This window comes from Blastomyces gilchristii (genome assembly GCF_000003855.2).
Source record: "Blastomyces gilchristii SLH14081 genomic scaffold supercont1.1, whole genome shotgun sequence".
In the NCBI taxonomy this organism is placed as follows: Eukaryota; Fungi; Ascomycota; class Eurotiomycetes; order Onygenales; family Ajellomycetaceae; genus Blastomyces; species Blastomyces gilchristii.
The window spans coordinates 756,690-780,979 of record NW_003101682.1 but is presented as its reverse complement, the minus strand read 5'-3'; positions in this window follow the sequence as shown (position 1 = coordinate 780,979).

The window sequence follows — 24,290 nt, the reverse complement described above, 5'->3', positions numbered from 1 at the left end:
GTTTTATTTGAAGAAGAGATGAGTAATTAAATCTATAGAAGATAATTTGATTTCTTCTACATTTGAAATTTGATTAGTCTATACTCTTCAATTTAAGAGTTTCTGAGAGTGTTTTAATAGTTTTCATATCAGCTTGAAATTAGTGATTGATTAAAGAAGAGAAAAGAGAGAAGAAAGAAATGAGAATAACTTATCTTTATAATATGAAAACAGAGAATTACTGCAATCATTTGTTCTAGCAATAAAGATCTGTTTTCTGCATGTATCTCTGATACAGATTATATAATAACTGTATATAAATAATATCAACAGTGCATGTATTGAATGAAGATAATATTGCTATACAACACTGTAGCTGTTTCTGTACATTACTGAAAGCTGTTAATATTTTCTTTGAGTCTCTTTATATTTGATAAGTCAGTAATATATTTCAATGCACTTTCTCTTTCATCATTATTATCATCATTATCAACATTATTATCATTATCACTATCATCACTATCATTATCATCATCATTATCATCATTATCACTATTATCATTATTATTACCATTATCATCATCATCATTATCATTATTATTATATCATTTCTAGCTGTCTCTTCTGCCTTCACCTCTCTTCAACACTCACTGAAATCAATCATGTTATTTCTCTTCAAATATTCTGCGGTTCTGCAGATCATCAAGATGCATGAGCACTGTCACAGATTGAAGAGAGAGAAGAAGAAGGTATTTAAGTAAGAGAAGACAGATTATAAGACATGCTATAATATCTTAAAGAGACTTTATAAGAGAGTAGAATAATAATAATTTTAAGTAACACTTCTGATAGATTTAGACTGAACTAAGTATAGAAATAATGCAGATGACACCATCTGTAAGAGATTGAAGAAGAAGACAGTGAAGAGTCTTATACAGCAGTGATAAGATCAGAAGAAATTCTGAGAATGATTTGAGACTAAGATGAAGAGAGAGAGAGAGAAGAAGAGTATTACTGTAAATAAGCAGCAGCAGAAGAAGATTGAGAGAATATTAAAGTGAGAGATAAAGAAGTCAAAACTGATAAGTTTTTTATTTATTGAGTAATAATGATTTTTAATAACACTTCTGTTCTCTAATTAATTAGCAGAAGCTGATAGAGAAGAAGAGAATTAGAGTCTTATTCAGATCTTGAATGTACTTCATGATTCAGAATATTGAGAAGACAGCTCTGCTCTCTAAGTATGTCAATCTGCTTACTGCTGAGATGAAACCTGAGACAGTAGATCAGGAAATGCAGGATTTTAAGACACAGATTGATCTGGCTAAGAGAGAGCAGTGAGAACCCTTCTCTGAGAAGATAGTGAAGAGAGATTTTAAGATGATTATTATCTCAGATGAGAAGAAGAAGAAGAAGAAGAAGAATAAGAAGTGAATTATAAAGAATGATAAGAAGAATGAGAAAGAGAAGAAAGATAATAAGTAGAAAAAGTTTTTTTCTTTTTATATTAGTTAGTTATAAGTTCATAATTATTAATAATGGAAATTAATTTTAAGTTTTTAAAAATTATTGTACAAGTTGTAATCAAGTCAGGAATAATATATATATATATATATATGTTTAACTATCATGATTCACAAATCACTATAATGTATAAGTATCAACATTTTTTCAATATTGATATTTATAATATTAATATATTTTTAATAATATTATCTGATAATGCAATTTAGTAACACTCTCTTTCATAATATTAATATATTTCAAGAAATATGACAGAGATTAATCAAGATTGTTTATTTACTTTTATACATCAATGATATTCAATCTGAGTTAGTACTAAAATTATAACTAAGCTAAGAAACAAGATTATTTTCTCTTATATTAATTCTTCTTACACATATCAGTGATCAGTTATTGAAAATAAATTATCATCTTTCTCAAATTATTATCATATCTTCTGAATTCACTTCTTTCACTTCTTTTACTTCTATTGAAGAGTCACAAACTCTTCAAGAAATCACTGTGAATTACAAAGTCTATGTTATTTACAATTTAATACAGAATACTCTCTTTCAATTATAATAAATAATCACTTCATTCTTCACATCTGATTTCAGGTCATAAAATTTATAGAAAACTCAACACAAACACTGAGATGAACTATAGAATAATTATTAATAGATTGTATTACAGATTACTGAAGAGTTATCTCTCTACAACAATCACTACAACTTCATTCAGAAACATTCATTATGAACTGATCATGACTCTAAAGGAATTTTTCAACATCTGAAGTCATCAGAATGCAGACAATAAAAGAAAAATAATCAGAAAATTACTACTGAGCTGATAAGTTACTCTATCAGATAATGATTTTTAATAATACTAACTTTCTAATTTGAAGAAAATCATGTGAAAACAACTCTGTATCAGTACTCTGATTTCATAACTCTCATCTGATAACTTTCATGAATAATTATTTTGTATATATATATCTCTGAATCTTTCTCTTCAATCAATTGAAAACTCTGAATTTCAAACACTTCTTCAAATGCTTAATTCAAATCTTTATATTTCACATTGATTCTGTCTTCAGTTCAATCTCAAGACACACTACAAAGTCAATATACAATATCTAGAATCAGAGTTGAAGAATCATCAAAGAGTATCTCTTATAGTGAATGCATGAACTAGTATAAACAATCTTGCATTTATAAGAGTTACATGTTATTACATTGATGAGAACTGAACTTATTAAGAGACATTAATTGAATTTGAATCATTGATCAGTAGTCATACTGAGAATTATATAACAGAGATATTAATAACTGTGATTAAAAATAACTATTGAGATATTAGTCTCAGTCTTCTTACAATTACAACTGATAATACTGTGAATAACTATACTATAGTGAAGAGCTTGAAGCAAAAATTGACTTTGTATTTCTGAAATGATAAACAAGGTCATATTCTCTGCATTGCTCATGTGGTTCAACTTGTGATATAAACACTGATAAAGAATCTTAACATTAAGATGAAGAATAATGAGATGACTGATTCTTGAGATGAGAATGAGATGAAAGTGATTACTCAAGTAACTTTTATATTCACTTTGTAAAAGATAATGTTTTTTAATAACACTTTTTAACATTGCTTTTTGATAATGCTTTTTGATAATACTACTGTTAATTTTGAATAAATTGACTAATAATTTAAATATCACAGATTCAAAACATTACTAATGTGATTTGTATCTCTTCTAAATAATAATAATGATTTCATGATATTCAATAAATAAACAAATCAGTCACATCACTGAATATGATACAGAATGTTAGAACACAGTGAAGTTTAATATATGAGATAACTATTCAGACTCTTTGATTGTATCAGATGATTGATCATTGAGTACAACACTCTGATCAGAAAAAGATTCAGATATTGAAACTTTCTAATATGAAGTAGACTCAGTTGAAATATGTGATTGATTTACTGTTTCAGTTTTATATGATAATAAAGACAGTCTTAATCACTTATACACCAATGCTGCAGTCAGTCTGATGAGTGTATAACAGTTTATTTACTCATCTTGAGAAGCAGTTGAATCACTCAAAAAGAAATTCAGTCTGAGATGATGCTATAGTGCAGACTATTGTTACTGTAAGAAATAAACTAGTATATTACTACAGTAAAACTGAACAATCTTTTACAGAGTATTATACTGTAGCAGCTCTACTAGATTTCTCTCATCAAGTTAATATCTACACTTCTCAAGATTGAACAGAGAAGAAATGAGACTTATATATTAAATTAGTCTGAGATTACTACAATGTCAACTATCAGAGATTTGAATGAGCAGATGTTTGAGATGTGAAGACAGTGAAATATAATTCTCTAGTAAGTAACAATCTTTGATAATACTTCATATTACATAGAACTATAATACTAACTTTGAAACAGAACTTACATACATTAATTACAACTGAAAATCAGGCAAAACTACATGCTTATAAAACTGAATTTGACTGCTATCTTCAAGATAATTCAATGAATTTACACACTAAATCAATTCTAGAGTTATAGAAAATTGTTGAGAGTATATATTCAACTGTTGCACTGATGACATGTGATATTCTAACAATTTCATTGACAGAGGTGAGAATGAAGTGAAAGTTCAACTCAAGTCAAGATATTTGTCACTATCATCAGAGACAATTATAAGAAGAAACAATCAAGAAACTCATAATTATAAAACATGAAATTATCAGATATTTTAATATCTCTGATCACAGTATATCAGAGAAGTGTAGTTTTCATGAGAAAGTGAAGAATAAACTTGTACAAGAATGTATTTAGTTGTTTCATGAGTGTTATCAATAATTATTATCAAATTCTGATTATATAAGCAATCACTGAATAAACTGAATGAGACTGATTTTAATCTTCAGTCTCAGTCTCATTCTGATTTTGAAAGAATGATCATCTTTCATAGTTTATTCTGGGAAATTACTCTCATTTCACTGTTCTTGAATTAAATCTAGTCATTTTTCACGCCATTTCTCTCAGAAATGGTCCATTTTCAGATTTTTTTGAGGCTTGGTCCTGGTGGGACTCACGCCAAGAAATGTATAGAATCAGACCAAATGAGACCAAATGTGAAATTCATAGTCTCAGCGGCCAGTCTAATCATGAGAAGTTATCTCTCTGAAGAGAAAAGCTTGAATCTCTTATAAACTTGTAAATAAGTGAACTATCTAAAGAGAAAGAATATGAACAGCATTTGAAGAGAATTTCTACAATTAATATAAAAGACTCTATTCTGATTTATTCAGATGACTTAAAAAACAAGAATTTGAATAGATTAGATGCAGGTAGACTGACCGCTGGGATCATGAATTTCATGTTTAGTCTCATTTAATCTAGTCTCATACATTTCTTGGCGTGAATTCCGCTGAGACTAGTTATTAACAAAACATGCAAAGTGATCATATATGAGATCTTAAAATGAAATCATGACTTGAAAAAAATGAGAAAGTGGTTTCATTTAATCCCATTTAGTCCCATTCTTGGCATAAAGTTACTATTTTTAGACATTTTAAGGTTTCTTTTAGACTATTTTTAATTTTTTAAAAAGTAATACTTTTTGATAATGCTCAAATAAGATTTAAAGTCATTTAAAGTAATAAAAATAATTTAAATTGAGAAGTGGAAATCATGGTATCATTTGAAAAATGTGACAAGAGTAGACAGTAAGTCTAACTGAAACAGTATAAGACTACTATCTGATGTTAAAACCATGTAATGAAATCGGTCGAATTGGTAATTAAACTATCAAAAAATCTGGTCCTGGTCCCAGACACGGTCACACGGTCAGTCTAAGCGCAGGCATTGCTTATACTGAAGATAATATTAATTTTATCTCAGATTTCTGAAATTTAGGCAGTGAATCTGAAGTCTTTGATGCTGAACTATTTACAATAGCAAAAGCTTTCAAACTTATTGAAATAAAATCTCATAAAAGAGAAAATAGTTTGAAAGAGGCATTAATATTCTCTGATAGTCAAGCTGCTTTAAAAAGACTTAGAAATAGTCAGATTCATAATGATCAATTGAATCTTGAACTGATCTTAAACTCTGTTTTAAAAATTCAAAAGAGAAGAATATCAAAGCTGATAATTCATCTACACTGAGTTCCTGCTCATATGAATATTCATAGCAATGAATTTGCTGATTCAGCTGCAAAAAAAGGTTCAGAACTAAGCAGATATATTCAGAAAATTGTATTCTGATCTTTTATAAAGAGAAAAATAAAAGAATCTTGTTTAGACAAGTGAAATGAAAGCTGGCAGAAACAAAAGAAGAGTATACATTATTCAAGATTTGAAATAAAACCCAAGTGGAAATCTTGTTTAATTAAATGTAAAAAGAAAATATTCTCATCTATAATACAGCTGAAACTAGAACATGGCTATTTCAAATCTTATATGCAAAGATTTGATGATAGATTTATTTCAATAGAATGCTTATTCTGCAATGCAAATGAGAATTCTTGTAAGAGGCCTACGCCGAATAGATTGGTATTATATTGATAGGTCTTATTTAACAAAGATAAAAACATTAGAGAAGGAAAGAAAGAGAAAGTGCGAGAATCAGTGATTGAGATGAATATTTATACATGTATGTGCTGGCATACGCGGTGAAGCTTTGAGATGGAAGAATATACACATGTTCATAGCAGCCGAGGATCAGTGATTGAGAATGACTGAGAATCAGAGTGTACATGTTTGAGAATGAAGTGATTGAAATCTGTGAAGTGTAATGAAATAGTCTATATAATTGATCAGGTGCAGCCCGTCATATTAGCCCTCTCTTTTCAGAAGCAGTTCTCATCAGTCAAGAGCTGCTGTTTTGAATAACATAGAACTTGAAGTTCAGATCAGTTGATTGTAGCTGATTCATTTCATAAGATATTATCATCTACAGTCACAGAGTCTCTCATTGAGAATATTCTTAATCTCTCACTCAAGCTCATTATCTTCTTCTATAATGCCTGGTGACTGTCAGTCAGAAGTCAGTTGACAAGGAAATGAATCAGTGACAGTGCAGTGAAGCAAGCTTATATGAAATACATCATGAATTTCTGATAATGTGTCAAGACAGTAGTTGTGACTATCTAGAACTTCTATCACTTTATACTTGATATAATGGTAATCTAGTGTATGAGATGAATATGTGATTCATATATTCTTAAGATTCAATCATATCAGATCTTCTATCTTATATTATTCAGTGAGATCTTGATAAACATTGATTTGATTGTCTTGATCTTGTTTCACAGTTGTCATGAAGACCTCTACTCAATCACAGATATTTCAAAGCTTCATTACTATATTATCAGTGATCTGAATCAGACTGCAAAGGTTCAGTGTGAACTGTGTAATCTCTAGAAGATTTAACACTTTCATGTGATATTCATGTATAAGAAAGAACAGGCTTATATCTGTTGAAACAGCATCTCAATCATTGATAGCAATCTCTGCATATAGAAGAAGATTATATCAATCATCTTATAAGTGATTGCAGAACTTATGAAGATAATTCTTCACAGTCTGAATTATCTGTTCTGACACATCATCAGTCTTGAGATGATAGACAGTTGATAGATAGCATGTAATCTTGAGAACTTGACAGATTCTTGTTCAGAGAATGCTTATAAATTGACAGCTCTGATTTAATACTATAGATCTCAGCAGTTCATGCATTCAATAGAACAGACTCTGTAGAAAAGCTTTGATAACTTGTTCAGTATTCATCTTATTACAAGATTTCAATATTACATCTTTGCTCAGTTAATTCATGATGATTAGAATGTTTCTACAATTCTTACTCTTAGATAGATTGATAGTGAAGTGAATTACTACATCTCATCAGATTCTATCAGAGATATTAAGTGATTTTAATAGATTTTTTCCACAGTTCTTTCATGAGATAATAGAAGAACAGTGATTGCAGTTTCAGATAAAGTGTCTGATACTGTTTAATATCTCAGATCAGTAGAACTCTCAGAATATTATTCTATACAGTTATTCATAGCCTGAATAATCAGTTATACATGAATTATACATCTCTTACATTATCTGAGTGTGTAAGAATTCTGAGTGAGAGACCCAGTGTCATTCATAGAATTGTAGAGTGTTATTATCATTAATTGAACATTCTGAGATATCAGTTCTTATATATAGTTCTGAGAAAAATCAGAGTGCTTCTTGATATACTACTTCAGTAAGAGTCTGAAGAAGTTCATTCATCTGAGCTGCTGTATATTACAGTTTATTTAGTGTAGAGAAAGTAAAGATATCAATAATAGTTCTAACTGAAGAAGTATATATAGTGTTATAAACTGTTCTATCTTAATCAATCAGTATCTTCAGATTCAAGAGTCAGTGCTCTTGATTCATTCAGTGAGTATCTGTTACATCAGATAACATATCTTACTCTTATTATAAGAGAGCATCTATCACTGAGTTCTGACTGTCAGAACAGTAGTGTATTGTAAAATGAAAGTAACTTAAGAACTCAGATCATCATATCTGTCATTCAGTAAGTTTACAGATAGTTGTGAAGTATTTGAGATTCTTATAATTTATAACTATCTCAAATTCAGAGATACTTCAGAGTTCAGAGTCTCATTCTTCTAAACAGTGTATAATTATGAGAAGTTTCTTATCATAGATCTCATAATTGCATTCAGCAGAACTCAGTTTCTTAGATATAAAGATATATAATTATAGAACATCTTTATTATTATATTATAATATCACTTCTTCTGTCATGTAGTTAGAGAAATCAGCTTCAATAACTATCTCACAATCAGAATTCAATATTATCAGTAGAGAGATATTAATGAACATCTTCTTCATCTGTGTAAATGCAGCTTTAGTGTCTGCTGATTATTGAAATACTGAGTCTTTCTTAGTAAGATCTGTAAGTAATCTTGTGATATCTGAGAAGTTTTTTATAAATCACTGATAGAAGTTAGCAAATCTGATGAAGCTTTGTATATCTTTCACAGTATACAGAGCTTCTCATTCAAGAATAATAAAGACTTTCTCAGAATTCATTTGAATTCTCTTACCAGCTTCTATAATAAAACTCAGATACTTAATACTCTTGACTTTAAAATCATACTTATCAATATCTATCAGTAGTTCTGCTTCTTATAGTCATTATAATATCTTTTGTACATATTCTTAGTATTCTTTTCTGAATTCATTAATGAAGATGAGAATGTCATCTAGATAAGTAGATACAAACTTATCAAGAAAATCTCAGAGTACTCAGTTAATATACTTCTGAAATGTACTGAGAGCATTAGTCAGTTCAAAGAGTGTGACTATTCATTTAAAGAGATTATAATATATTTGAAATACTGTAAGCTATTTATCTTCTTCAGTGATATAAATCTTATGAAACACAGCAATGACATCTAGTTTTATAAATTATTAAGCTCACTCAATTCATGCTAGAGTTTTATTGATAAGAGATAAGAGATATCAATCTTTCTTTATCAATCTGTTCAGATCTCAATAGTTCACACAGAATCAGAGTTCTTCATCTGATTTCTTTGTAAAGAGAATAGAGACTGTGATGAAAGAGTTACTAATATATATGAATTCTTTATTCAACAGATTATTAAGTGTCTTTCAAAGAAGAAGAAGTTCATCTCAGAACATGTTATAAAGAGAGTCTCATGACAGTTCAGAGTTCTTATCATTCTTTTTCTCTAACTTGATACTGTGATTCACTTCAGAATCTTATAAGAGAGATATATTTATAATATTATCTTGTCAGAAGATATCTAGATATTCATGATATTATTAAGAGAGTTTTGTATGAGAATCTGTTATTATAATATGAGATAACTGTTCTAGAGTCTTTTTGATATCAGTCAGACTGACAGAATAAATTGATATATAGTTCTGCTGTTAGTGAACTTATCAGTGACTCTGTCAGTGATTTTAATAATAACTTCTTTTTCAGAGTATTTTATACACATTGACAGAGATCTGTGTCAGATTCATGATTCTGTGAATGTCATCTTCATGAACTTTATCATTGTTAGAGAATATTAAGCTTCTATTTTAAGTGTTTAATAAGATGTCTTATTCAGATAGTCAGACAAGTTCTAATATAAGATTATAATCAGAATTATTAACTTCATATATATAGACATTTTCATGTTGATATCCTCTCATATCTATGATCAGCTTTATTATATAACAGATACAAATGTTCTTTGAATCATCAAATTCTGTGAGAAGTCAGAGTTTTAATAAGAAGATACACTGAAGATTATGATATCTTATAACTGAAGATTTTATCATTGTATAGTGACATAGATCACTGTCTATCATGACTTTCATATTATATATATTATTAATCACAGTAGATATAAGAATCACATTCATTATCATCTTCTCTTTGAATCATTATTATTCAATCTCTTTAAGCTTCTGTTTATAAATTTGAACAGAAGCTAATCTTTTCTCTGTTTTACTAGAGTATTCTCATAGTTATCTTCTGAATCTTTCTGTAATGTAACATGATTGATGTGAACAGACACTGATTTTTCTCTTGAGTATGAAGATACATAGATTAATCAGCAGTTGAAAGCAATGTATTCGGATCAGTTACAGTTGATACACACTTCACATTGACATCAATCAGCAACTTCTTCAGAAGTGATCTCAGGGACTTGAAAGCCTGTTTAAACAGCAGAAACTCTTGCTTGTATATAGACATTTGAATCTATTCAGTTCATGACCTCTGCATCATTGTTCTTTGATGCAGATGTATAAGTGACTGAGATGTAATGTCTTCTATCACTGTTCTGTATACTCTTAAGCTTGATAAGACAGTCATTCAATGTCTGAAGCTGTGTGCAGAAGTCTTCATAAGTCTGATCTTTGTCTACACTTACAAGAGTCTGTAAGAGTTTGAAAGTCAATGTCTTCTTGAGCATGCTAATCTTCATTCAATCCTCTCAAGATTGACTATCTGCTTCTAGAATCTTGATGTTGAAGTTAGAGATGAATGTTGTAAGAGAAGTATTTCTCTATTAAGTACTCTGTAATCAATCTAATGCTTTCTATTGCATGACAGTATCTTGAAACAGAATATCAAGATATCTCATGATATTATCAGATGTTTGCAATGCTGGTTCACATGCTTTTATTCATGAATGAAACTTCTGTTTCATATAATCTTTCAATCATTCATTAATATATCAATCTTGATTGATTAATAAATTAATGAAATCTTCATCTACACTCAGTTTCATGAGCATTTTCATTCTTCATGATGAGTAGAGAGTGAGATCAGAAGTATTAAAATATATAAGAGTATCTAAGTGTTATTTCAGCACTTTTATATTTGATTCTGTAGATATTGAAATCTCATGAGTTAATCATTGAATCTCTTTATATTAAAGTTGTTAAGTTGCATGCATATCAGCTATTTATTATTATTGTAATTTCAACATTGCTTAAAACCACTGTAGCATCACATCTATGCTCACATTTAACAGTTTCATATTATCATTAGACATGATTATATCAATCATTGAATGTATAATATCTATGAAATCTGAAGAAGTGTAATTGTATTCTCATATGTCTGAGTGTCAGAACTCTCAGATCTTTCACTAATATTCTCTTATAAGATTCTATTCTCTTTGTAAGATCTTGTTGCAGGGTCAGAGTGACTGATAAGCAAGCTTCTATCTGAGAACTCAGTGTTCACTTAACTGTGTTTTCTCTTTCTTATATTTTATTACACATTCAGATATCTCTTGATAAATAATCATTTCTAATGAGAAGATAATACATGAATAATCATTTTCTAATAAGAAGATGATCAATGTTTTTATAGTGTAAGAGGCCTATGCTGAATAGATTGATATTATACTGATAGGTCTTATTTAACAAACATAAAAATGTTAGAGAAGGAAAGAAAGAGAAAGTGTGAGAATCAGTGATTGAGATGAATATTTATATGTGTATGTAGTGGTGTATGCAGTGGAGCTTCAGGGTGGAAGAATATACGCATGTTCATAGCAGCTGAGAATCAGCAATTGAGAATGGCTGAGAATCGGAGTGTACGCGTTCGAGAATGAAGTGGTTGGAATCTGTGGAGTGTAACGGAATAGTCTATATAATTGATCGGGCGCAGCCCGCCACAATTCTAAGCATATTGTAATACACTGTGTATTATACAATAGTCTCAGAGTCAGATTGAAAGAGAAGTATGATCTACATCAATTAAATATGAGATTCTTATTCTCAACTGAGACAGGAATTAAATACTTAATAGACTTTCTATCAGAAACTCAAGCAGCTACAAGAAAATGACTGAATTCAGAAATATCTGAATATGAAGAGGAGGAAATTAATCAGATATAGTCTGTTAAAACAGCTATATACTATCTTTTAATAATTTGTTTCATTACAGTCTCTCTTTATTTTACTTTACTTTTTCCTTTCTATTCTTTTCTATCTATCTATTTAATGTGTCTATCTTTAAGACTGTGTTCTCTTTTCTTTTGTCATGATATTATCAAATGGTTTCAAAGTATCAGAAGAGGTTAAAATACTGTAATTTGTAAACAGTTTTTGTATTCTGAGCTGGAATTTTCTGATTTTGCATATCTGAAATTGGTGAATGTATAATAGTTAACTTTATAGATATAGGAAAAACCCTGAGAACTTTTAGTTCTCAGGTAGATATCATAGTCTCTGACTGCATACATCTATAATTGAAGAATAATAATAATAATAACTATTTAATCTTAAAACTGTGTAATGAAATCAGTCAAATTGAAAATAAGATCATCAAATATTCTGATTCTGATCTCAGACATAGTCACACCGTCAGTGTGATATAGACTATGTAGCTATATAGATCTTAGATTTTTAAGAAGAATTTATCGAAGTATGTATTAACAGATTAGAAGAAGAATTTGTAAAAGTTGAAGAATTTGAAGATATTATTTTTTTAGATATAATAATATTTGAAGTGTGAGATGTAATAGCTGTATCAGCTTCAGTAGTAATTTTTGCTAATATAGTTGAATAAACAGCTGTTTCACTATTATATTCTGTAACTAGCAATCTCTCAAATACTTCTATGTATGCAAAGATTGTATTATCTATATGTTTTCACAATCTGAAGTCTTTTTCAACATAATAGATGTCTTCTATATAAAAACACGGTTTTCATGCAATGATATTTGTATGAAAATTCAGAATATAAGCTGTATTAATGAGATTGACATTGAACTGCTTTTCTGCTTCATTTATTATAATAGTTCTAACAGTTTAATAATGTTTAACTTTAGTACTGAAATTGTCTGTATAAACTTCTGTGTTCTCATTCACAGATGTAAAGAATAGAAAATATATGCAATTATTGTATATATACTGTTTCATATCAGTATCAAAGATTCAGAAGTTTCAGAGATAGAAGTATAAATTTAAAGAGTTTATTAATATTTTTCTCATCTGCTAATCAATAGATTAATAATTAATAGAGTGATAATTCATACATTGAGAATCTGATTACTTCAGAATTATTTCTTCTAGAACTGCTTTATCTATTATATCTGTATTTATAAATGAATCTCTAGATATCACATAATTAATATATCTCTTCAATTCTTGATTCTTAAGAGCTTGATCAATCTGACTTCTCTTCTCTCTATTTTTCTTTTATTCAGGTTACTTTCTTGATGTTATTAGTATTATTCTTCAATTATAGATGTATGCAGTCAGAGACTATGACATCTACCTGAGAACTTTTAGTTCTCAGAGTTTTTCTAATATTTATAGAGTTAACTATTATACATTTATCAATTGCAGAAATGCAAAATCAGAAAATTTCAGCTCAGAATATAAAAGCTCTTAACAAATTACAGTATTTTAACACCTTCTGATACTTTGAAACCATTTGAAAATACCATGACAAAAGAAACAAGAACACACTTTTAACAATAGACACATTAAATAAGTAGATAGAAAAGAACAGAAAAGAAAAAAGTACAGTAAAGAGAGACTATAACAAAACAAAGTTGTTTAAAGATAGTGTATAACTGTTTTAACAGACTATATCTGATCAATTTCCACCTCTTCATATTCAGATATTGCTGAATTTAGTCATTTTCTTATAGCTGCTTGAGTTTCTGATAGAAAGTCTATTAAGTATTTAATTCCTGTCTCAGTTGAGAATAAGAACCTTATATTTAATTGATTTAAATCATACTTCTTATTATTATTATTATTATTCTTCAATTATAGATGTATGCAGTCAGAGACTATGACATCTACCTGACAACTTTTAGTTCTCAGGGTTTTTCCTATATCTATAAAGTCAACTATTATACATTTACCAATTTCAGATATGCAAAATCAGAAAATTCCAGCTCAGAATATAAAAACTGTTTACAAATTGCAGTATTTTAACACCTTCTGATACTTTGAAATCATTTAACAATATCATGGCAAAAGAAAAGAGATCACATTCTTAAAGATAGACACATTAAATTAATAGATAGAAAATAATAGAAAGGAAAAAGTAAAGTAAAGAGAGATTATAATAAAATAAATTATTAAAAGATAGTGTATAGCTGTTTTTACAGACTATATCTGATCAATTTCCTTCTCTTCATATTCAGATATTTCTGAATTTAGTCATTTTCTTATAGCTGCTTTAGTTTCTGAGAGAAAGGCTATTAAGCATTTAATTCCTGTCTGAGTTGAGAATAACAGTCTTATATTTAATTAATTTAGATCATACTTCTCTTTCATCTGACTCTGAGACTATTGTATAGTGCGCAGTACATTATAATATACTCGGAATTCTCATTTGTATTGCAGAATGAGCATTCTATTGAATTAAATCTATCATCAATTGTTTGCATATAAGAGTTGAGATAGTCATGGTCTAGTTTCAGCTGTATATAGATGAGAATATTTTCTTTTACATTTAATTAAACAAGATTTTCACTGAGATTTTATTTCAAATCTTGAATAATGTATACTCTTCTTGTATTTCTGCCAGCTTTCATTTCACTTATCTAAACAAGATTCTTTTATCTTTCTCTTTATAAAAGATCAGAATATAATTCATTGAATAGGTCTGCTTAATTCTGAACTTTTTTTTACAGCTGAATCAGCCAATTTATTGTCATGAATATTCATATGAGCAGGAACTCAGTGTAGATGAATTATTAGTTTTAATATTCTTCTCTTTTGAATTTTTAAAACAGAGTTTAAAATCAGTTTAAGATTTATTTAATCATTATAAATCTGACTATTTCTAAGTCTTTTTAAAGCAGCTTGATTATCAGAAAATATTTATATCTCTTTCAAACTATTTTCTCTTTTATAAGATTTTATTTCAATGAGTTTGAAAGCTTTCACTATTATAAATAGTTCAGCATCAAAGACTTCAGATTTATAGTCTAAATTTCAGAAATCTGAGATAAAATTGATATTATCTTTAGTATAAGCAATGTCGGTGTCTAATCTATTCAAATTCTCATTTTTTAAGTCATCTGAATAAATCAGAATAGAGTCTTTTATATGAATTGTAGAAATTCTCTTTAAATGCTCTTCATATTCTCTCTCTTCAGATAGTTCACTTAATTACAAGTCTATAAGAGATTCAAGCTTTTCTCATCAGAGAGATATCTTCTCATGATCAACTTTTTGAATATTTAATAAAGAAAATTGATTTTTAATCAGTGAGTATAGTCTGTATAGTTAAGAGAGCATTTTCTTTGAAGAATTATTTTTATTTCAATCAAGAAATCTATTTCAGTTCAGTTTATTTTCAGAGTTAATTAATGAAAATCAAGAAGAGACTCTTTCTCTGATTATATAATTTAAGCTCATCTTTATAACTCTCAGAGCATAGTTCATACAGGTCTTTTCAAATCTAATAGTAGCAGAAGAAGTTGAAGCTTTCATTTTCATTGTTTTAATAGAAGATGATTTGAATGCTTTCAGAATTCTTCTCAAAGCTCTGTTTTACAGACTTTGAAAGTGTTCAGTGAAATTTCCTTGATTATTTCATCAAACTTAAACTTCATAATCAGCTTCTGAGATAATACAGACTATATATAACTGTCTCATACTCTGAAAGAATAGATCTCTCTCTGTATTTAATAGTCTGATTATGCTATTTAATAGCCTTTCTGCCTTGATAGTTCTTTGTTGAATATGATATTTAAAATTCAACTGAGAGTTTAACCATACTTCTAATCAGTTGACATTTAAACTGGGTTTAATCTCTCTATTTAAAAGAGTTAGACATAGTTCTTTCTCATTGAATATAGAAAAGAAATGAATTAACTCAGTTTTATCTATATTATATTAGATTTAATTGATATCTGCTCTAACAAAGATTTTCTTTACTGCTTTTTCAATCACTTCTAAATTCTCTTTAATTGTTTGTCAACTGTAGACTAGATCAATATCATTCACATAACTTAAAGATCTCACTATTTTCATATCTCTATTCTTGAATAGATATGCAGTGTATATTATAAATAAAATAAGTAAGATTGAAGATTCTTGCAGTACTTCTATTTTTATCTCAGTCTTATCTTATTTTATTTCATCAAAGAATAGTTGTATGATTCTTTTAGATATAAAATAGATAACTCATTTTATTAGAGAAAGTGACAGTTTTAATATCTTCAAAGTCTGAATTATCTTTGACTTTGAAACATGATTAAATACTTCTTTTATATTAATAAAAACTACAGTTGAGATCAGATCTTCATACTTTGCTATTTATATATCATGAACAACTAGACTGACTGTGTGACCGTGTCTGGAACCAGAATCAGATTTTTTGATAGTCTCATTATCAATTCAACTGATCTCATTACATAGTTTTAACATTAGATAGTAGTCTCATACTGTCTCAGTGAGACTTACTGTCTACTTGTAAGAATAAGTGCTCGCAGGCGATTATTCGGATGTTTGCAGCTTGACGTGATATGTACTGTTAACTACTAGAAGTATTCACAGTAGAAAGATAAGATGTAGAGATTAAATGTATAATAGCATTCAAGCTGAGTTGTGAATAGTATTCGCGAACTCCAGTCTATATAGTTGTGTGTAGCCAAAGGCTGCTAGCTCTATTAATTACACAAGAGATAGAAATAGAGGTAAAGAATCTGTAAGAAGTGAGATTTCTTACATATCTTTCTCTCTCTAAGGCTTCATCTGTGAAGCCTTTCACTGAGTGACTTCATAGAATCAGCTCAGCACTGCAGTGATACTCACTAAAAACTCTTCATATCTATAAAAAATCTCAGTGAGGAAAAATCCCTTGTTACTGTGAAGAGAAAAGAGTCTGTCACTCAGTTTCTTATTCTGTGAGGTTCTTTGTAATCTACAGATTCTTCTCTGACTATCACACAGATTCATCTCACACCTTTATTATTATTATTATTATTATTATTCTTCAATTATAGATGTATGCAGTCAGAGACTATGACATCTACCTGAGAACTTTTAGTTCTCAGGGATTTTCCTATGTCTGTAAAGTTAACTATTATACATTCATCAATTTCAGATATGCAAAATCAGAAAATTCCAGCCCAGAATACAAAAACTGTTTACAAATTGCAGTGTTTTAACATCTTTTGATACTTTGAAACCATTTGACAATATCATGACAAAGGAAAAGAGAAAAAGAACACAGTCTCAAAGATAGACACATTAAATAGATAGATAGAAAGAAATTGAAAGGAAAGATGAAGAAAAAGATAAAGTAAAGAGAGACTATAACAAAACAAATTATTAAAAGAGAGTGTATAGCTGTTTCAACAGACTATATCTGATTGATTTCCTCCTCTTCATATTCAGATAATTCTGAATTTAGCCATTTTCTTGTAGCTGCTTGAGTTTATGATAGAAAGTCTATTAAATATTTAATTCCTGTCTCAGTTGAGAATAAGAATCTCATATTTAATTGATTTAGATCATACTTCTCTTTCAATCTGGCTCTGAGACTATTATATAACACACAGTGTATTACAATATGCTCAGAATTCTCATTTGCATTGCAGAATGAGCATTCTATTGAGTCAAATCTATCATCAAATCTTTGTATATAAGATTTGAAATAGCCATGTCCTAGTTTCAGCTGTATTATAGATGAGAATATTTTCTTTTTACATTTAATTGAACAAGATTTTCACTTGGGTTTTGTTTCAAATCTTGAATAATGTATACTCTTCTTTTGTTTCTGCCAGCTTTCATTCCACTTGTCTAAACAAGATTCTTTTATTTTTCTCTTTATAAAAGACCAGGACACAACTTTTTGAATAGATCTGCTTAATTCTGCACCCTTTTTTGCAGCTGAATCAGCCAATTCATTGCCATGAATATTCATATGAGCAGGAACTCAGTGCAAATGAATTATCAGCTTTGATATTCTTCTCTTTTGAATTTTCAAAACAGAGTTTAAGATCAGTTCAAGATTCATTTGATCATTATGAATCTGACTATTTCTAAGTCTTTTTAAAGCAGCTTGACTATCAGAGAATATCCATGCCTCTTTCAAACTATTTCCTCTTTTATGAGATTATCTCACACCTTTCATACAGAAGAGTTTCAGTTGACTCTCAATCATTTTCACAAGATTCTTATATAATTATCACACAGATTCATCTCATAGATGAATTACTCTCTGCTGCAGCATACATTCTCATCAAAGAGAAGCATTTGTAAGTTAATCTTTTACTCATTCTTGTAAATCATTGTTCTTTAATACTGTAGAATTGTGAGGAATTTTTCATTCTTTCATTAACTCTGTAGAATTGTAGAATCAAGATATCTGTGATCTGCAATCACTCTTTGTAGTCATATAGAAAGATTCAGGTCTGTGATTCACAATTACTCTTATTTACTAGAGTGATCTGACTGTTTCACAGAATCACTCACAGTGTAAGTAAACCTCTCTAGAGTAGTATAAATATTCCAGATCTGTTCACAGAATCTCATCTTCTTTTTTCTTTTTCTGTAACAGCTTTCATTCTTATAAACTGTGAGTATTCTCATTCATCTGTGAAGTGTTTTCACTCAGATAATTTTCACTCAGATAATAGAGAGAGAGTGTTTCTAACAATGTCTGTGTATTGATTCAAGAACTTCTCAAGAATAAAAAATTTTTCAATTTTAATATCTTTATAAACAATGTCTGACTGCTGCTGAGCTTCTTATGAGTGTTTCTGTGACTTCTCTGATTGCTTTTTATCAGCTGATGAAGCAGGGATGCTGCTGCTTACAACTGCATCTTTATCTCTCTCAGTCTCATTATCACACTCAATCTTCAGGTCAGTGACTCATCTCATACCTCTCTCAGATCAGTCCCTGGCTTCAAGCAGCACAGTTCCTCTCTTTACTGTAAGTCTTCTCATAAGTAATTTCTTACAGATTCTAGCTAACAGTTCTTATAAAGCTCTCAGTGATGTCAGTGTCTTCTACAGCTCTGCAGGCCTATGATCATTCTTCTTCTACTCACACAATCTCTGATCAGGCATATGTGAATATGCCTAGGTTTCTCATCAATAGTTCTCACACCACAGCACATTTTCACAATCTCATTATCAATGAGAGATAAGTTCTCAGATACCTGCAAAATCTGAGTAATTAAGACAATGTGAATGCTATGAATTTGTGATGAAAGTTAATCTGAACAGATAAGCCCTCTCTCTGTGTCTCAATTATTTTCAGACTGAATACTTCAGTATAACTGAGAGAGTAGACACAGCTTTGTAAGAGATATCTGATTACATGTATAGATGATCAGCTCTCAAGACTCTGCTATAACTGTATACACTCTAATGTCTGACTTCTCTGAAGTCTGTGCATTTTTGACAGTCTTTATATTAAATATAACAATTATCTGTACTGCAGATATAATACTCTCTACTTCTTTGAAGAGAGAAATTGATAGTTGTGAGAAAATTGAGTATTACAGATATTAAGAGTATGAGTGTGAGTTTTCTTTATTTTTTCTTTATTAATCTCTAAATTGTGTTCACAGCTCTGTTTGTTTTCTGTTTTTTAGCTTTAATAAGAATATGATTTCTTCTTTTCTTATATACACTGCAGACTGTTTATCTCAGTAGAAACTCATTATCTTATAGACTAGAATTTATAAATAACAGTATTAATATCTTTATTATAACTAGATTCTTAGTAAAGATCACATTATTCTGACTTATCAGAATTTATAGTATGAAAGTCATGTCTCAGCTTCTGCAGATATCTTATCTATCTAAATAATTCTTAAGTGAACTTATTTATCTTATCAGAATACTCTTGTCACTGAACCTTGAATCAGAGCTCATAATCTCACTTCTCTGAGTCAATAATCTCTTTAATCTGATATTCTCTTTCACTCTCTAGTACTTCATAGATAGAGTGATGAGTCACAGAGTTCTCTTCTGAGAATTTCTTATATTCACAGAGTAAAGAGACATGAAAAATATTATATATCTATAACTCAGATGACAGTTTCAATCTATAGAACTGTAAACTAACTTTCTTCACAATCTTATAAGACTCTGTCTGTAAGAGATTCAGCTTCTTACTAGATCTCTGTATAATGATGTTTTCTAGACTCAGTCAGACTCTATTATCTTTCTTAAAACTCTTTATAAAATCCTTGAAGTCATAGTATCTCTTCTAATACTCTTGAGCCTTTCTTAAGAATTTATAAGCTTTCTTCCAGATCTTCTGAATTCTCTCAGCCTGTTCACAGATATTATCACACTCTATAGTATACTCTCACAGATTCATCAAGATCATCTGTGAATAAGTCTCAGTGAGTATCTCAAGAAGGGTTTTATCTATACTGACATGCTTTGAGTTATTATATATAAACTCTGTGAGTGATAATTAATACACTCAGTCATTCTGATTATAATTGACAAAGTACTACAGATACTATTTTAATATACTTATCAGATATTCTATCTGATCATCTGTCTATTGATGAAAAGCTGTGCTTAGATCTTATGAGATCTTCAGTATAGTTATCAGATCAGATCAGTACTCTTCTATAAAGATTAATTCTCTATCTGAGATAATGTTTACAGATAATTCATACAACTGAATCACATCACAGATAAAGATATAAGCTAAATTCTTTGATTTCAAGTTCTTACAGATGAGTATAAAGTGTGTTATCTTGATAAAGTAATTCACTATCATCAGTATACTGTCAAAGCAGGCATTATATATATTCTTGCTTTCAGAGAGACTCACAAGAATATTCATTTCTAGCTATTTTCAAGATTTCTGTGAAATGAGTAGAGAAGTAAGTTCTTCATATAATCTGAACTACACTACTTATGAATTCTGATAAATAGTATAAGAATTCATTATCTTCTTTACAAGTTCTTACATCTTCAGTCAGAAGTATTTTCTTATAAGCAACTCATGAGTTCTAGTATCTGTAAAATAACTTACTAGAGAAGAGTCATGATATCTTTTGATAAGTTCTATGTATAAAAACTCATTTATGAGTATATAAATTCAACTCTCTCTTTATAAGAGATTATTTAAGTTTCTTCAATTCTTTGTTTCTGCAGAGTTGATCCCTGCTGTGAGCAGTTTTTAAATATACTGAGTATATTCATTCTTCAGTTACAGTTCAGACAATCTGAATAGAAGATCTTATAAAGACTTATACTCTGTTTCTTCTTACATCAGATCTTTCACAGCACTTCTCAAAGTCTGCATACTCTTCAGATTATAGATACTCTCTTCAAGAATTCTTACAGAGATTCTCAGAGTATTGACTCTCAGTGTTATAGAAAGTAGTTATACAGGCTTCTTCTCTCTCTTCTCTCTCTTCTTTCACAGAGAATTAGAAGACTCTTCAGTCAATCTCTTTATAACACTCAGTCTGAGTATCTTATGAAGCTTTTCTGTCTTCTCTAGTCTCTCTGTATCTATCACTCTGATCTTCTTAATATAGTCTGATCTGTAAGAGAATCTGTCTACTGAGTTCTTAGTTCTCTTGATATATTCTATCTTGAATCAGAACTCACTCAGTCTCTGAGCTCAGTAAATCTATTATTATAAGAGTTTCTTGATTGAAGTAAACTGTTGTAAGCTGTCATGATCAGTTCTAATAGTAATCACTATTATAAGACTCTCAAAGTAGTGATATCAGTAATAGAAGAATTTCACTATCATAAGAAGCTTCTAATCATAGATGTTATAGTTGATCTTCACAGATTATATCTTTCATGAGAAAAAGATTACTGAAACTCAGTTCTCATTTAACTGTAGTTATGAGACTATTTCTGAAATTGTAAAAAAGAAGATATCTGTCTTTAATCTGATTAAGAGTAAGAGATCAAAGTGAAATAGTATCACTATGTCTGTGAATATCTATTTCAATCTTATAAAGACTCTGTGAGCTTCTGAGATAAGACAGTTCTTATAGTTCTTTCTTCTCAATAATCTTTTTATTCTCTGTTCACAGAATGACTTCTTCTTATTTTTATTCTTCAGTATATTTATAAGAGTCAAGAAGATTCTTATAAACACAAAGATAAATCATCTATAGAAATTCAAAAAGCTCAGAAAGATCTGAATCTTATAAATACTAGTTGACTTCAGTCATGATAGAATAGTCTCAATCTGTGAAGATTTCATCTGAATATCATCTGCAGTAATTACATATTCTAGGAAATTAATCTGATAAGCACTGAAGTTGTACTTTATAAGCTTAATATACAGTTCTGTCTCATCTAAGACCTTCAATATACTTTGTACATGCTCAGTGTGTTCTTTCTTCTTCACAGAGTACATTATCACATTATTCAGATATATTATCATGAAGACATTCAGATATATATGAAGTGTTTTATTAATAAAAGACTGAAATGCTGCAGAGGTATTAGTCAGATCAAAAGACATTACTAAATATTCAAATAATCTCAGTGCAGTTCTAAAGACAGTCTTTTATTCATTCTCAGATTATATTCACAGCTGTGTATATATATTAATCACATTCAGTTATGTGAATATAATAGCTTCTGTGAGACAGTTGATCACATTCTCAATCAGAGACAGAGAGTAGTGACTCTTTATTATCTTGAAGTTCAGATTATAATAATCTATATATAATCTGAGATCTTTATTCTTCTTCTTCACAAACATCACAGAGACTTCTACAGAGAACTGTGAAGATCAGATAAAGTCATTCTTCAGATTCTTCTTCACATAGATCTGTAAAACCTCTGTCTCATAATAAGAGAGCTTATAGATTAATTCTTAGAAGGATTTCTATTCTTCTATTAAATCTATTATCAGATTCTTCTTACAGTGAGAAGAAAGCTTAGCTGTCTTTGCTGAGCTGAATATCTCTGCAAGATCTCAGTATTTCTCTGATATCTGAAGCTCAGTTTTCATGACTGTGAGATTCTCAGACACTTATAAAGTTATTATATAGATAAACTTATCTTCTCTAATCAACTCTGCAGTATTAACTGATTCTATCTCTGTGAGTGAGTCTGTCAACACTGATTGAAAGTATAAATCTGACTTACAGACAGCTATGTGTGAATTGTGTCTTTGAAGTTATACAAGTTCTAAGTACATGTTATCTGTGATGTTCATAATAATCACAGTTTCTACAAATCTTCTTCAGATTTCAGAGAGATCTTGTAATTTAAAGATGACTCTTGTAAGTCTCTCAGTTCTCAGATCTGAGTTCTCATGTTCTGCTTATTATAAGAGCAGATTCTCAGTCTTCACCTTTTAGCTCATTTACTCTGTAAGCTTTAGAAACATCACAGTAGTCTGAGATTCTGAGTTCATCAATACTTCTCATGCTTGTGAAGCAGCAGTATTATAGTACAGTCTCTCTCTGCAAGCAAGTATCTTTATCAAGAGAGCAACAGATTCAGGTGTCAGCTTCAAGACTCTTAAGAAGGCTGTTGCTGACTCTATCTATAACTTCTCAAATTTCTATTTTAATTTATTCAGACAGTTTGTATGAAGATATTCTGATTTAGAATAGATAAAGCAGAGTCTCTTTTTCTTAATCTCTCTGTTATATACTCTGTTTATAAGAGCTTGTGAAGCTCTCTCTCTCTACTCAGCAGTTAGATATAAATCTCTCTATACTCTATCATCTTTTCCTGATAAATCTGTTCTCTGTTATTCTGACTCTTGCAGAGCTGATCAGTGATCTGCTCTCTGCAGATCTGTGACTCTCACAGTGATTCATAAGTAATGAATGAGAGTCATCAGTTTCTTCAGAGTCAAGAACTTAGAGTCTTACTCAATAAGCTTATTCTGTATATTTTTATTTAGCTTCTTTACAAATATCATCATTCAGATCTTGTTTCAGAGCTCTATTTTCACAGATCTCAATTCACATCACAATTTTATAAAGCACTGTGAGTAGTCTTTATCAGATTTCTCATCTCTTTTTCTAATATTGATGATCACAGTTCAGATGTTCTCTGTTCAGCTCACAGAGTCTCTCAACTTATTCTCTAGATAGGTCTTAAGAACAGATCAGCAGAATCTCTTATAATCATTTTCTAGATAATTCAGTCAGTTCTTAACTTCAGTGTAATAGAGATCTGTTATCATATAGATGACAGCTTCTTCATCTTTCATATCACACAGCTGAGCTTGTGAGTCAATTTCAAATACAAACTTATAAAAGCTTTTATAGATTGTGGTTTGATAAGTGATCTTAAG